Here is a 15,609-nt window from a genome sequence, read left to right as displayed (position 1 = left end):
AATATTTCTAGTAATGTAAGCGGCTGAATTAGTAAAATAATACGAGTATTCCGTAAAATGTTATTGGTAAAATAATCATTAGGTATTTCGAGGAATGGTAGTTAGAGTATTACATTATTGGTGTAAGGATTGCATCGATGGTTATGTGAATAATGCTAACGTGATGAATTGATTTGTAATAAAACCAATGCTTAGGTAATGTTGGTATTATTTTAGAGCTGTAATAATAATCAATACTATAGTGAAATAAGCTGTAAATGGTTAATATTGCAAATATTAAAATATTAATGCGATAATTATATTGGTAGTTTGAGTTATACATCATTACATGAGTAATTAGTAAATTAGTAATTGTATTAATACAATATAAAATAGAGGAGTTATAAATGCATGAACACATATTACGTAATAAGAATATTCTTGATACGTTATGTAATTCAGCTAACATAAAAAATATAAATATGACTTTATAACCAGCGTTTCTCTGATACATATGAGTTTTCAGAACAACTTTTGTCATCAAACTACTGTACTTACAACGATACATTTATATCTAAAAAAAAAATTGTAAACTTAATCTTAAAGGTATTGTTGGATGCAACGGTTTTTAGGCTCTCGGGTAGTCCGTTGTACAATGTGGGTCCGAAATATGAGAAACTTTTCTTTCCCAATTCCAAGGTGACCCTTGGAAAGTGAAGCCTCCCACCATGACGTGTCCTACGTTGTATGATCTCATCCCGGATCAGTTTAAATATAATTTAATTATTTTAAATTATATTTTACTTTTTTTTCAAAACGTGTTTCAAATGTTTAATTTTATTATGTTAAATACATAATCGTAAAGTGTTTTAAATGGGTTTCTAAGTTTTATTTCATGTTAAGAGTTACATGAGTGGTCTACCTGGAACGTTTACAGATTTAAAAAAAAATCATGAAGAGTGAACAATTATTTCTTAAATTGTTATCACGAAAATACTATTTATAACATTTTAACTCCGTACATTTATTTTCGTATGCAAAGAAATTTTAAATCACTGTATTGATTTTAAATTAATATTTAGTCATAATGTATTGAGTAAAACATTGCAATATTGTTTGAAATTTATTATTCTTTTTTAACCTTGAATTAGAAATAACTTTTTCAACAGGAGAGTATGGAACTTCTTACATCACAATCAGAAAAGATTCACAAGTGTGACCAGTTAAACTGTGTCACAAAACCCATCCTTTACCCCTACAATTACCTCCGTATTACAAACGAAACTGGAATTTCCGACATTAATTTCTCATACATGAAACCGGCTTTTATCACATTACATCGAGGCTTGTGGTTGAGCTAATTCGTATTCATACAGTAATGGGAGGGGGCTTCTTGTACGGCCGCCATTGCAGCTCCCGTAGCCCCAACCCCTGACAGAAACAAAGCCAGTGTAACAGTAGCAAGGGGCGCGCAGCAGGTAAAAGGCTTTGTCTGGTTGAAACTGATCATTGCTGACGGAACAGCCTCCAAATATTGGCCCGCGGGTGATCCGCCTCATCATCGACTTATAACTATCGCGGTATGACGGGAGCATTAGTGGGAGAGCGGAGAACACGTGAAACGGTGTACCACAGGGTTGGGTGATAGGGCCGCTTTTGTTTGTCTATTTCAGCCTAGGTGGATGTGGCATATACTATTACCTGATTTTAATAAATCTTTGTTAAGGGGGATTCCACGGTTAAAGTACACTATTGAATCCTTATCTCGGAGTTTAACATGACGTTGAACTGTAGACATTAATGGCAGACATTCCTATTGAATTTTAGGTTACTATGAGGATGGATGACAACAACGCATCTGAAGTGCCAACCAGTTCAACTCGTTGCTCTCCCTATAAACAGATTCAATATTATTTATAAGTAGATTTTGATGCCATAAAATATGATAACTTTATGTATTATATAGCCTTGTAGTTCATAACTTCAAAATGCAAGATAACACTGCCATGTCTCCAGTGTTAGGTGTTTTTGTTTTCTTACCACAATATATGATAAATGTATATTATGATAAATACAATAGCTATGAATTGTAGTTATGAAATACAATTAGTTCATAGCTTCAAAATGTAAGATCATACTGCCATGTGTTAGGTCATGATAGTAGTGATGTAGTTCATTATATCAAATTTGTTGCAGGAAGAACAATCTGTTTTTCTCTGTAACTTTTTTTACTGAATGCTCGTGTTATTGCTCAAAGTTAATTTGTTATGATGGTCAATTATGTGCAAAGGATCGTTCATTTGTTTTTCATCCGTATTGGTTTATGACAATTAAAAAGTGTTAACATTTACGATTCTTTTTGCAGGTGGGAAGCAAGGAGCAAACGAGAAATGACTAGAGTCGTCAAATTAAAAAAAGAATATTCAAATAATATCGGGAAAAAAGATTAAACAACTCTGTACTTACGGAGCATAATGACTAGTTAAAACATTTTTTTCTATTTAATTGACCTTTTTTTATTATTTCTGTTTTTAACAAGATTCTGGCAAAACAACGTTGGGCCTTGACCACACAGCCAAATTAGTTTCCAGAATCATTGTCAGCAGACGGTTTCCCAAATGTTTCTAATATATATTCGGAATGGTTGGAGTCTTTTTTTTTAGCTGAAGTCAAATTTTATACTGAAATATGATGTTCTCAAACGGTTTGCAACTATACAGTATTATGCAAACAGTTTGTATAAAATTAATTGACAAAGATATTACTACAGTGCTCGTAGTCCTGGAGACATGGTACAATGGTTTTCAGTTAATGGGTATATTCAACTTTATTTTTACATCAATCTTCATTTATCAGTGTTAACTCATACTCATATTACTCATACAAAAGCCAACAACAATACATACACAAAATTTAGCGGATGAATAAGCAAGAACTCATCATAACTCAAGAAGTGACACTACACAAACAAATGTGTGTATCAATGATTCAAGTCACCTGCCAACGCTGCAACAAGCAATGCTCCCAAAGGGAAACACAGCGACATCCCCCTACTTGAACGGTTGAAACATACATTCGCAATGATGTATCAACAATCATTTATTTATTGGAGATTTCACGGTAGCGCGCAGCTGCGCTGTGACAAGGACACTGGGTTTTATTGGAAGGTCCGGAACCAATCCTCCTCTCATCCCCTGCAACTCTGGTTGTTGCTGTTTAGGTTATATTTACCGTATGATGTGGAACGGATCGACTGCTACTTCATGTTTTAGGGTGAGATTAGTTATATTTTATATTGGAAACGATTTCAAAGACCTGCATTTCAACTTCCACTATAATATGATAAAATCGGTTTCTCTAAAGGTTTTAACGTGTGTGAGGCATTATTGAATTTTTTTTATTTAATTTAAAGGTTTCTGATGCTATGTTTGCTATACATCAAAAACTTTTAAATTAAGATAAAATGTGTAAAAAGTATTTTATACCATTTCCAATATAAAGCGTAGTTTAAAAATGTGTTTTCAAACTTATACCTATTCAAAAGCATATTTATTGTTATTCATTGTGACCCCTGGTTGCAATATATTAATGATCAAATAAAAGGATTACCTTTTCCAACCACAGTTGCTGGTATGACAACTAGTTTCGTTCCTTAGAACTTCGTCAGGTCATTGTATGCAACCACATCATCAATGTATTAATACATTGTGGTATGTTAAAAGATTCATTATTGTGATTCATTATTGTCTTATTATGATTTTGACAGTGTTTTAAAGAATCTTTTGACATACCACAATGTATTAATACATTGATTATGTGGTTGCATACAATGACCTGACGAAGTTCTAAGGAACGAAACTAGTTGTCATACCAGCAACTGTGGTTGGATAAGGTAATCTTATTCATTACTTAAATTTTTTTTTTCTTTAGTTAGGTTTTATACTTAATATTTTCTCCTAAAATTTACATTCTTGGTTAGAAACTTAGCTAACGAAACATTAGACTCAATGAACAGTTTATAAAGAACGAACCTTAAATAATGGAAAAAAGTTATAAAGTGCTAATTCTTCGTTGCGTTGTCGAATACAGCCAAACCTAATAATGCATTTTCGTGCTATCCATAAAAAATACGCATATTACATACTGCAAATTGGATGTGATTAAATTATGTTAATGTTTTAAAACATGTTTTATATCTTTAACTAATGAAATAATGCTTAAATCATAATTGAACTATCAAAACCTTTAACTTAAGATGTATTATAACTGTTTACACTAAATATGTTAGCATTGTTATGATTGTTAAACTATTACAATCTAAGCGTTTTTCAGAGAAACGTCGGAGATTAATTTTCAAACACAATAATAAATACAGGTTGGAAATATCGACGAGAAATTTCTTTAACTATAAAATTTTAATATTGAAGAAAAATGTTTAATTACTTAACAGCTGACCCCAAGAAGCGGGTCGGACACCATTTCAATTATAGTCCAAACAACTATAAACGTGCAGATAAGAGAACTAATTAAACTTGTCGGTCTTCTCGCCCCCCTTCCACCCCCCCCCTTCCACCCCTTCCACCACCTTCCACCCCCCCTTCAACCCCAACCAACCCCCTAAAACTCTCTCAAGGTTCGACAGGGGTTAGGAAATTGTAAGAGGAGCTAATCATTAGCCAAAGGTTGCCTTATGTTATTAGCTTAAAAACAATACACTTGAAAAATTTACACTATAATAAATAGCAACACGAAAACGTAAATGGGAGAATTTATGTTTAATTGTTTCGTCCTTAAACTATGGCAGTACAGAGTATTTCTTTGTTATAAAATGGAGGTTTTATAGACCTAAATTGCCGGTTATAAAACTTTTGCTATATTTATTTAGTTTCTTAAATCCTATTTATAATATAAAGAAGTGTTTAGCTACATACTTTAGCTGTACATGAAGAAGCGTCCTCAAAATATACGGTTCTCATTATGCAATATGCAAACTATTTTTTCATAGTTGGACTTTAACAAAATTGGCCATGTAATTTTTAACACAACTTAATCCATTGTTCATAAGCAAGATTTGGGGCACAGCCTGAAATATAGGAGTCCTTCCTGAAACATAAAATAAAAGAGCCATCTATAAGTTTTGTAGCTTGCTCTTAGCTTCAAAATCTTTTAGGCTTAGTTTTAAAAAAAGAATTAACAATTTTAATGTATTGTTTTTAAATGTATACTTTACCGGTTTTTGTTTGCCAGAACTAGAGCTATTCTTAAAAAAGTTAATAATTCACATCCAACATTTTAGAAAAATACTGATAAAGTGCAGATTTTCTCAATATAACAACCTAGATCAGATTAATATAACCTTTAACAACAAATGGATCCAAAAAAGTATTCCAAACAAAAATCTTCCCCTAATTGCAGATCACGACATATTTACCAACCAATCTTTACAACCTCTCATAACCCTAAAGCGAATTTATAATAACGTCGATTCTTTTGATTCGCCCCTCGGCTTCCCGCCAATTCCCAGATTGCGCGGGTGTTTGACGACGCCGCGTGGCGCTACTCCACCTCGCGCGTGGCCGCGGTCAGCATATGTCGCTAGGGCCATCTTTGAATTGACGCGCACAACGCTAACTGCCCGCGTTGTCTGTTTGTTGGCCTCTCATCTCGTCCTTGTTCCCGCCTCATTTACGCTTGGTTCCCGCGAATAATCACAGCCCAAGCTGATAGCTGTGTTTGCAGATTGGATGAGCTAGTGTGTGCTGTTCTCAAGTGCGTGTTTTATTTAAAGTTCATTGAATCGGGAATAGAAGTGGTTTGCGAGCGGTGTGCATTTCGGATGAATAAAAAGTGGTTTGAAATCGACAAAGTAAAATGGTATTTGTTTAAAAACAATTTGTGGAAAAAATGAATAAATTTACTTATAAACATGGACGACCATCTAACCTTTCCATAAGGAGGGTCCGGGGATACGGAATAATCCAAAGTAAAGAAGGGTCCGGGGGCCTCTCCCGAGAAAAGTTAAAATTTACAAATTGTTTGATATTACGCATTTCTGACTCCTCGGTCATATTCGTGAAGGATTGACTTTTTACGTTATAAGTTAAAAGTTTTTCATTACACAATCTGAAAAAGGTTGTGGTTAACGTTATATGGGGAGCTTGAGCCCCCTTCCTAGCCTATTTTGATGGACGCCCATGCAATGATACTATTGGAATTTTATTTTTATGCTGGCAGTATTTTAACCATGAATTTGCCTGTCCACTAGGAACTTGTAATATAAACCAAAGCAATTAGTGAGTCTGGACACTACAAGAGTTAACTCTACTGATTTAAAGTGTTGCAAACTCAGGATATCGCTGCTTTCGTCTGATTACCTTCACTGATCATCACTCTACTGACTGAGCTACCCTCCGATAAAAAATAATCACCTTAATCTCTGTTTACTTTTTTTCTTTTTCTCTTACAGTTCCTTAAAACAGAAAATATGTCTAAATCTAAATTAATAGATTTAGGAAAGTGAAATGGAGAACCTTGGTTTTAAATTGTTTTAGGCATACCACAAGAGGGACTTTAAAGATCCAGCTTATAGCAAGTTAACAAAAACGTTTTCGCCGTACGAAAACTGACTGCATACTTGCCACTAGGCGGAGAAATTTCAGTCCGGCCGGCAGGCGAATCGTTGCGTGTATGGGGACCCTCCTTTCACAGGCCAAACTGTTCAGTTTGGCCTTCCGGCCCTCGCCGGCCGGCCGATCGTTACGTGTATGGGGGGCCTAGGCGATGCTCTTTAAGGCATTTAAATCCAAATTTATTTAGCCCTTTAAATGTCCATGGCCTGTTTCCGCCCAACGTGCAGTCCAAGTTATTGTTGCAACTCTTAAAAATATGAAATTGTATAGGTATTCATTTTAAAATCATGAATTCTATCACGGTATTTTTTTTTTATAATTATAGGTTGATCTACAAACAAACGGAAGAATTTCATGATTAGCCTATTTGGCTCACTTCGCTGGTTGGAGACGACAAACCGCATTATAACTACAAGCTAAGTACACAAGTTGGCCGAAGACCAAAGATTAAGATGTCTTAGCCACTAAGCCCTACTTTGACTTTGCATTAGACACCTTACTGCTTTTGTTTGCCTACCGACCTGAACCAAGTGTTATACAGAACTGAACCATGTGTGGTGGATTAGAGATTTCAGTTTATTAACTCATGTGTGGGTAAGATTTAAGTTCAGTTCTTTATTAATTTTATCAGATGTTGTGCTTCTGTTTTACACCTATTTCTATCGGGCTAGTAGGGACTTCTCCTATATGAAGAGGGTTTCCATGCATTATTTCGTATTTTCTAAAGAGAAGCACCTTCGGCATAAGACGCTGTAAATCACTAGGGTTTGGCACGTAGATTGGCGTGGGTTTGTATCGCAGTCCCCGGAGTAGAGGTCCTGAGCTATAAATACTAGGCCAGCCATATTCAATTTTCAAGAATAATTTAAAAAATTTAAAACCTCTAAACTTAAGTTTCAGTTTTTCAAGTTTGTAAAACTTGGGCGTAATTTGCCCAAGATATTCGATGTTTCAAGATATGAAACTGTATACCCATTTTTAGAAAACAATATTTTCTACAGCGAAACTACATTTGTCACAAGATTGTATGGCAATTTATTTAAACTATATTTTACAGCTGATTTGTACATAAACTAGTTATGTAAAAGAAGTGGGCGAACAGAAATACAATGTATATACAAAACTAGTTTAGGGGTTTATATATTTGGCACACAGTACACACGACTCTATTTCAAACAGCCACTTAGGTTTACACCAATTTACTTTAAACAATTTGGTGTAGTAATTAATAAACATAAAAATTAGTCCGTGGAATTTCGGACAAGAATAAATTATTTTCGATAATAAAGTGAGTCAACTTATAGTTATGAATACTAAATTCAAGGAACCACAATTCATACTACCCATATTTGCAAACATCTCCATGCCTTTCAATCCATCTTTCCACATCTCAAAGCCTACGCATCAAAATTGTTTCTGACATAGAAGATCTAATCACCCCGGGGGTGGGCTGGGTTCGCGAAGACCTCCGTAAGAGTTTCCACTCGAAGGAAGATTCAAGATAACTCTTTGCCGTGCCCGACGGACCGTTGAGGAGTAGCGCAAGGGAGGGTTTTTGTCGCAGTTTTGTTTCTACGGCTATCGGTCTGCAATCACCTCCATTGTGCGAGTATCTTATCCAGTTGTCAGTTTCAGGAGGTCCAACCCTTGTAGCCTCATTCAAATTGCAGTTGATATGATGAAGATAGGCCTCTATAGGATGTCTAACCACATTAGAGCCCGCTATTGTTCGCCCTCCTTGTTTATGCTTGTACAACTCTATTACATGGACGGCGCATATTGGTAATTCTAGGTATGTATGAATTTTGACTAGCCCTCGTAGCCTACAAGTACAGACAGTTCATTGTGGTATCTTCTATTGCTTATATACATTGTATTTGCGTTCATTAAAACTTTATAGATAAATACCGGTAAAATACTAGAATATCCCTGGCACTATTACATAAATATACATTTAGGCCTACACTAATATTATTTTCAAGGTTTTAAAAATACATGTAATATGGGTTTGGAACACTATCCTATAAAAGCTTAAAAACTCTCTATTGAAAAATGCAGCTAGCATTAACGTAAAGAAAATATTGTGCCCTGTCTATATATTTTTACCACGAATCGATTCTTATAAACTCATTAGAATTGGATACAAGACACACTTTGATTTACTATAAGTTCAAGTCATCAGGCGTATCGGGGTTTAAAACCCCAGGAGACAAACAAACACTAATTAAAATTTAATTACAATATTAATTCGTCTTCCCATATTTAACGTTAATAAATTGCTTAGGTAGGCCTATACGTAACTATGTTTTTATCAATATTTAGAAATTTAAGTTTTTTGTGAATTTGTATTCAATTTCAGGAAGTACCAAACTAATTTGTTTCACATGTTTCATATTTCAAAGGAACTCCTGATTTTCATTTTGAATTTTTCTAGCACTATGTTACGAAATCAGTTTTACTTTTCAAAATAATTTTGACCTTGCTTTTTGTAAATGTAAAGCTTGGGTTTGAAAAGATATGTTCAATCAAAACAAACTTGAAAAACTAAATGACCAAAATGACCAAAAAGAACTAAATCATTAGATAAATTAAGTTTAGTATGTTAATTGTTAATGCACTTCCTTTGTTTTGCAACAATATTGTTAGGAAAATATTGCTTCTAAACACTCCTTTATTGTCGGGACCACGTAAGTTTGCAGTTGGCAGTAATCACAAGACAAGGCTAGTGCGACGTTGCCACATCGCCCGTTGACAACACTTTAAAATATATTAAGCAATATTTCAAATCAGCTGGTATTATTAGATTTGGCAACACCGCACGGTTCTCATTGGTTCATTCAAAATCGTATGGCAAATAGGCTCCCCCCTCAACTGCAAACTTACGTGGTCCCGACAAAAGATAAGCATATGTCACAAACTACTGCACATTTAAGGACCATACCTAATATATAATTTATTTATTGACTAGCTGGCCCGACAGACGTCGTCCTGTCCTAATGTGGTTTTATGTCATGCTCGTTCATTTTCAAGATGAGTTCGCTCGCAAGGCACAATCACGTACGTCCTGGTTGAAGTTCTTTCGCGACGCTCACTCACCTTTAGGTTGGAGTTTGTGTTCGCTGCGCTCACTTGCCTCCATGTTAGCTCGTTCGCTACGCTAACTCGCCTCCAGGTTGAAGTTCGTTCGCTACGCTCACTCTCCTTTTGGTCGCAAATTTTTGCTGTTTTCATAAATTTAAAAAATAATAGTGCTGCACCCTGTTAGTAAACCTATTAATTTTTTAATGCTATTGAACATCACAGAATCAAATTGTTTAGTTGAACCAGCTGTTAAGATTCTTTAATTCCTTTAAATATGAGTACTCATAAGGTTAACATGGAAAACTCCAGAGCCACTGGGGTGGAACCCTTTTGACGGATATGCACCAAACTTCACACAAACAATCCTTGAATAATGCTTAATAATGCCGAAAAGTTTCATTACAATCTGTCGAGCGGTTTCGGAGTCTATAACGGACAAACAAACATACATTGGATTTTATATATAGACTAGTGGAACCCCGTCGAAAGCGACGGTCAATCTTGAGGTTTTATGTAAATTCAGCTAACTGCGATAGATAGAGTGAAGTCATTAAAATCTTAGTTAAATGGAGGGAGGATAAGCAATAGGCTAATAAGTATGACGATTGTATTCCCTAAAAAACGTGATTGACGAATTCGTTTAACACAATATTTCCTACCTTTTTATCGGCTTTAGGTTGCCCAAAAGGTTTTTTAGGAGTCTTATAATTGTTTGTTCATGAGTTTGTTTCATGTCAAAGCCACTTTCACTATATGGGAGAATGAGTTCAAATAATTAGTCTATCATGTTACGGAAAGAGTCAATATTTATCACTGACAACTAATTCCATCTGCTTTAGGAAAATCATTCAGATTGTATCCGGATTTATAAGTAAATCTTCATCTTTGGTCATAAAAATACAAAATTTTATCAGCATATTAAATTAGTTTTTTTTTTGTATTTGATAAAAATATCTGATTCTCCAGAAAGCAGTAACATTATTACTTCGATCCAAGCAATTTTAATTCCTTCTCTTGCCACATCGACTCATGTATTTAATCATCCTGTTCTTACTTGATAATTCGTTAACTTATTGGGTAGTTTTGCCTTGGCCATATCGATCACATAAAGCTGTGCATGTATTTCGTGGATGGAATGAACCATAACTGTAGGAAATTTGATCACACAAATCTTGAACATTTGCGGAACCAAATCCATAACCTAGTCCAGCCTTGGTAACAAATTATGCAAATGCGATGAGATGTGATGACACTTTTGTGTTTCCGAATGTTTTGTATATAGTAAGGTTTAGATGCGTTGTTCGACCTAGCTACATGTGTACATCAAAATAAAAACCCTGTACACATTTTTTTAAATACCTGAATTGACATTAGTTCAACTACTTCACCAAAACCATAGATGAAACATACTCCGTAGTTAGTCTATTCTAAAACTTGAACACAGCTCTCATCCTCAACGTACTCATCTATGAAACAATTTTCAACCCGATTATCGAAAACTTTTATACCAATAAATGAATTTCTGGTGTTCTTTCTTGAATTAAAAAATAAATGGTGATTGAAAGTAGGCAAAAAAAGGCAAGTGCCAACCTTACAATATATATAAGCTAACCCGGTAAGGAATAATGATATATTCCTTCGAAATTGATATGTCACACTTATTTCATAATTTAAAATTTTTTGAGAGCAATAAAGCATAGATTTTTGAACAAAACATTTAAAACGTATAATAAATTCATCATTTTGTTGAAACTATAAAAAACTTGCCATGCAGTGCAGAATCCATTTAAAATCATAAATAATAATGTAAACCTTTAGTTTTGACAGTTTCAGTAGACCTTTGAATACAAGGGTCTGACTTAGGGGAGGTACAAATGAGGCATTTAGTTCAAAATTCCTCCGTGAACAGCGCTGTAGTAGAGAGCACTTTGGCAATGAAATGAAGGTTTACTAATCGAAAAAATAGTTCTGTTCATAAAATAAAATTATAAATGCCTAAAATTCAATTTTATTAATTTTTAATTATAAAATTAAACTATCATAACCTAACCGAACTAACCAAACTTGCTGATAAAGAAATAATATAACAAAAGTTTATAGTAATCGGAAAAATAATTCTGTTTATAAAATAAAACTAGAAATTGCTCAATTAAAATTTTATAATGACTTAATAATAAACTTAAACTGTAATAACCAAACCAAACCAACCAAACTTGCTGAAAATAAAAAAATCTTGGACAAAAAGTTAATGCCACCGGCGGGATTCGAACCCGGGACCTACAGTATATCAGCCCGGCACGCTAACCATTAGACCACCGAAGCCAATGGTTAACGACCGTTTTGTTACGGTAATGGCGTTCCCTCAGCTAATAAGAAGCCCTCAGCTGTCATCGTAGCCTCTTCTATACCTCCCCTGAGTAAATACCTGAATACAATTTTAATATTAACAGCTGGTTCATTAAAAGTAGTGTAAAATTATCCATATGGTCGTAATGTAAACAAAATTGCAGAGTGAACTTTAAAGGCCTCTGGGGCAGAGCCCCAAGGAAATTTACCTCGTTTCTCTTTTGAGGGCTCACCTACAGACCAATACCTTTCTTTAGACACCCCTACCAAGTTTCTACGCCCAGCCGTTCTCTCAAATTAGCTGTGACAAAAACCTTGTTTTCCTCCATAAGAATAACATGGGATGGGAATTTAAAGGCCACTGGGGCAGAGCCCCGAGGGAATTCTCCATGTTTCTCTTTTGATGGCTCATCTACAGACCAGGACCTTTCTTTAGACACCTCTAAAAAAAAAAACGAGGAAATTTACCTCGTTTCTCTTTTGAGGGCTCACCTACAGACCAATACCTTTCTTTAGACACCCCTACCAAGTTTCTACGCCCAGCCGTTCTCTCAAAATAGCTGTCACAAAGAAAAACAGTTTCAAATTAATATATAGATTTTATGTTCATCTGAGAATCAATTGGACCTCATCAAAATCTGGGAAATTGGCGAGGCAACGCTCCTGCTTAACTATATTTGAGCTTCAGTCTCAAGAGGGGGTTGAAAAATATTATTGAAACAGTTATGTTGTACTAGCAATAATGTTAGTTGCATAGTTGCTTCGATGGAAAAGTCACCAACATTGAATGCAATGGCGCCACTAGATTGCAGTACAGTCCCAATAGCTTTGAGCATTGAAAATGGCGCATTTCCATTGGGACAGGCTCATGTATAAACATGAGTTTTCTTTACCCGTAACCCTCCTAACCGATACCTACACTATTAGTGAAACTTTTCTGTAATGTTTTGATTTTAAATATGGTAAATTATCAACCAAAGTGTGTACATTTACTTTTACAATAATTTTGTTCAAAACTATTTTTAATTATTAATTTTTTTTTTTATTTTGTACATTCCTATATGAAATGTTATTGAAAATCGTTTACAAAATAAATTAGTAGTCGTATAAGTACATTCAACATAAATATCTTTATAATTTACTTTATATAAAAGTAGGAAAATGGCTGGTGGTATATTTTTCATTTATTAATAATAAGTGAGAAAACAGATAATAAGTTGATGATTTTTAAATTTTATATGAACAATTTGGAAAAGAACAATAGGAAAGATGGTAAACGAATTTGTATAACTAAATTTTTTCATTAAATACGGGTATTTAATTATATTTCAGAAGTAATATTTTTCTTTTGTATGTATTTTATGTACTTGATTCAATACATTCACTCTAACTTGTAAATTTCAGACCTTTCATAACCCTTTTTGCTCGGATTCACAAAACATATTTATTTGAAATATTTATTTCACGAATCATACTATAAATCTAAATGACTATCAATGTTAAAAATGATAAAATAATCTTAAACCCAGAAAAGGAAAATCCATTTTTGACTACGTAAAACAATAAAATGTTTTTCCCAGATATAAGTTAGGTTAGGTTGTGTCAGTCACACCAGACCTACTAACCTCTCCCTATCAACTACACACCGTCCATTATTTGTACGTTCGAGGGTAACGCAGATTGATGTTCTGGGGACAAATTGAGCAGAAACTGACGTAGCTGCGACTGTCATTGACGTCTGTACTAGATGGATCACTCTGATCAGTGATCACTGACTGTCCAGGTCGACCTAATGTGGCGTACTCCGGTGACTATGTTATTGACAGGCTACAGATGTTACCTCTCTTTTATTGGGTAATGGATGGTTTTGAGTGTTAAAGAATCAGCTGTTGTGTAAGAATCGCTTGGTTAAGTGTGACATTATACGATTGGATTGTTAAGTATGGAAGAGTATTACATTTTAAATTGTAGTTTATTAGTTATACTGCAAATTGGTTTCTGTAATGTTAATTTAACATGTAGTGTTTACAGAAGTTTTTTTTAAGCTCAATGCAATTTCGAGACAAATATAGTTCAACATTATAAACTAGCCTTAAATTAAGATATAATGTTAGATTAATACGAACTCCCGATAAAATGGTTAAACATTTTTTGCGGGACGTATACATGTGTATTAAAACACATTTAATTTTACTTCTTTACAATTAGTTTAACTTTTTAAATTTTGATTTATGTTTAAATATGTTGTGATAGTATAATGATTTGTTGTCATCATTTATGAATTGCAAATAATCTTCCTGGAGCATTTTTTTTATCCTATGTATTTCAAATAATACATTATCACAAACGACTCGTGATGTTTTCTGGAAACAAAGAAAAAACAATTTCAAATTACACATAACAATTTCAAAGCAGCAGTACTACTACAATTTGGCCAACGAACGTGAACTTGATGGTAGCACAGTTGAGGAAAAGAATCAATAGCTTTACGCCTTACGCCATCATAACAGCATTGAGTAGCATTAATCTCTTTTGTATAAACTGGGTTTAGCTTAATTGGTATGAGGCTGAAACGGGGGCTGAGTCAATTAGAATAGTATCATGAACTTCTGCCCACTACTGTCATTACCAGGTTTGGATAAGCTCAGAAATCAGATAGTTTCATTATGTCTCGTGAACATCTGGTTTATTCTTTTCAAGCCATTGTATTTAATTTGTTTACTAAACCGACCCAGACAACTTGCAACATACTTTGACTTGACTTAGGTCCTGAATCATGTTATTACTCCAAGAATAGAGCAAATACTAGACCTCTCCAGCGTACTTGGATGGGAGTGAATCCCTTCACATACAGCCATCTCCTCCCATCCTGCCACATCTCTTGGTACACATCCAAGTCATAATTGGTCTCCCCCTTCTTCTTTGTACTTGCAGATCTCACTCCGGAACTATTAATACTATAACTTACTGGCTTACTCTCCATTCTTAGTGTGTGACCAATCCATTTCTACTCTAATGTATCTTATCCGTTCTCCATGGTTAGGAACAAAATGCTTCCAAGGAGTAAAACCACAGACAATAATGTCTGTGGTAAAACTGTTTAACACGTTCAATTTCGTCTACTCCAATACACAGAGGTTATTCTGACGCGTCTTTGATCCTGAGGTCCTTAGTCTTAGAGTATTCATCTTTAGTCCAACTCTTCCTGCCACTTACCTTAAGTCTTGAATTTCAACAGTTATACTTTGAATTGAATTACACACATTTGGTACATTGTGAAGGACAAAGCTACTACCATTTACTATATATTAGTATGTAGTACGCGCAACACATAATTACCCAAATTACTAACATACGCTCGCCAATTACCCAGTTCCCACGGGCTGCACCTGACCTACCCCGGGCTATGGGGAAGCTACGGGGGTGTCTGTGGGGGGGGGGGGGCTGCCACGCACACTCACCCTATGTCACGGCCACGCGTACGTTACTGCCTTACTTCTGCTCTCGACTGATAATAGTCATTGATCTATTTAATATCACATCCATTCAGACTCCATTTGATTTCCAAATATCG

The sequence above is a fragment of the Macrosteles quadrilineatus genome, unplaced genomic scaffold (assembly GCF_028750875.1).
Source record: "Macrosteles quadrilineatus isolate MER2022 unplaced genomic scaffold, UCM_ALF_1.0 Scaffold_4__1_contigs__length_99947679, whole genome shotgun sequence".
In the NCBI taxonomy this organism is placed as follows: Eukaryota; Metazoa; Arthropoda; class Insecta; order Hemiptera; family Cicadellidae; genus Macrosteles; species Macrosteles quadrilineatus.
This window is presented reverse-complemented; position numbering follows the sequence as displayed.